General features: G+C 35.2%; 1 pseudogene; it reads left to right on the top strand.

Annotated features, from left to right (window-relative positions):
* Positions 1 to 449: 449 nt before the first annotated feature.
* LOC149155764 (xyloglucan endotransglucosylase protein 7-like) lies at positions 450 to 1,852 on the top strand (annotated as a pseudogene).
* The last annotated feature ends 591 nt before the right edge of the window (positions 1,853 to 2,443 follow it).

Below are 2,443 nucleotides of genomic sequence, written 5' to 3'. Positions count from 1 at the left end.
TGGAGAATTTCGGAAGGCCTCATTATGCTGAACATTAGCACCCGATAAGTCAGACTTGCTTACGTATGCCGAGAGCCACGCGTCTTCACTATATTTTATCGGGCTCATGTGACGGAAAATGCCTTCGCTGGAAAGTGGTCCGAAAAGTTTCAGGTAGATTTGTTGAGCGGTATCAGGGAGCTGTACGTATACTGTTGAAATTACATATTCAACAGTCACAGCCTGCCTGGATTATAATTTTTAATGTATATTTGATTCCTATCAGAAATGCTCATGATTTCAACAACCTACCAAACAATTACACTTATACGCTTCCTATATAATTGTCCAGACATGATCCATCTGCGAACAAGTTCTTCAATCCCTATTCATTCTCTTCCAAACCCAAATCAAATAGGCAGTCAATTAGACTAGTCTGCAGTGTGCATCTGTTAAACAATATATCGTCCATGGAGGCTCCTAATCTGTCAGGTTATGTCCATCTGATTCTGAAGATTGTTATAATATGCAGTACAGGTATATATCCCACAGTTCATGCAAACTTTTACAATGATATAGATGTATCATGGGGCTATAACAATGTCAACATGTTCGACAATGGAGAGGAATTGCAGCTTTCTCTCAATAATGCCTCAGGTATTCTAATGTTATTTTTTTATAACTGTATTTTTAGCTTTTTATTGCTTTATGTTTATGTGATAATATACTATCAAGCATAGAATAACAGTAGATATTTTTTGGGGTATTGTTTAATTAGGCTCGGCATTTCAATCGAAAGCGCAATTTTCTTTTGGAAGCGTGTATATGTTTATGAAGTTGGTGCCCGGAAATTCTGCTGGAACGGTTACAACATTCTATGTGAGATAAACTTGCGAAATTTATATTCAATAATATTCCAATATTCATGTAAAAGGTTTTTGGGAATTTTTGTAATTTGATAGAGAGAAATTATTGAGAAAATTCATTAATTGATAGTAAATTTTGGGAATGTTTTAGCATATGAAAGGCAAAAATTATGGAGAATAGCGAGAACATTTTTGGGATCCATTGATTTCACTCAACTCCTATCCATCCGATATAGAAATCTTAAATCCATATAAAATTACCTTAAAATTCATACCATTCTCACTATTATAATGTTCTCTAACGAATGGAGAAAATACGCTACAGTTATCTTCGACAGGCGACAGGCATGACGAAATTGATATTGAATTTCTAGGAAATGTTTCTGGTCAGCCATATATTCTGCATACAAACATCTATACAAATGGTTCAGGTAATAGGGAGCAAGAATTCTATTTATGGTTTAATCCTACATCAGAATTTCACAATTACTCAATTCTCTGGAACCCGCAGCAAATTGTGTAAGCTATCTCTTTCTCTGAACCTGCTTTAATGTTTTCTTCTATTATGATGGATCCATCTCACATGATATCTTCGTTTCAGGCTTTTTGTAGATGGGCTGCCTATCAGAGTGTTTGGGAACAATGAAGACCTAGGTGTGCCTTACGCCAACGGGCAGGCGATGAGAGCGTACTCCAGCATATGGGACGGAGATAGTTGGGCAACTCAAGGCGGGCGGGTGAAAATCGATTGGTCTTACGCACCATTTGTGGCTTCGTACAAAAATTTCACAACAGACGTATGTGAATGGACAGGAAGTGGCAGCTCCTCCCAGTGTTGGGCTAATACTCCCAGTAACTGGTGGAATCAGGCAGCTTATGAGAGCTTGACGTATGCCCAACAAGGACAATTACAGTGGGTTCGCAATAATTTTCTAGTTTACGATTACTGAAAAGATGTGGCCAGATTCAATAATCATTTTCCAGCTGAATGCTCCAGACAACCCTAAAATAATCCCTGGGGCTTCCATGCGATTGGATTCTTTCTTCATCGGATTTCATTCCAATAAAGCGTCCCTTTCCGTTGTCGCTTAAAAAGGCTTATTTTATCTCATTTGCCATCGAAGGTGTGAAATTAAAATTATTTTCTCTCTTACCGTTGTTCTAACCATCTAAACGTTTTGAAACCCCACGGGATTCATTGTAGGTCAACATGCGTAATGCATGTTCCTAAAATATAAATTGATGATCGTCTCATGGAACATGTTGCACTATTTTTTTTGAGATATTATGTTTATTTTTATGGAGAAGCATAGTTTATTTGAAAAAGGAAATAGTTTTTATATTAAAATTTGATGATACAATTTCAAATTAGAATGTGATTTTGTTATTGTTTAAAATACATTTTTTGGTGCAGTCTAAATTTTATAGATTAAACAATTTAAATTCTAGTTTTTAAAAAAAATTGCGAGATTATTCTTAAAATTAATTAGAAAAAATGTCAGAAAAAAAATCATTTCATCTATAAATTAGACTACAACCTATAGTAATTTAGTCTATTGTTCTGGTTTGAAAAGTCATTGATATAGAATGTAAATGAA

Source organism: Pinus tabuliformis, chromosome 9 (assembly GCF_031772625.1).
Source record: "Pinus tabuliformis cultivar Carrire ecotype Pingquan chromosome 9, CPIR1, whole genome shotgun sequence".
Classification (NCBI taxonomy): Eukaryota; Viridiplantae; Streptophyta; class Pinopsida; order Pinales; family Pinaceae; genus Pinus; species Pinus tabuliformis.
This window is presented reverse-complemented; position numbering and strand designations above follow the sequence as displayed.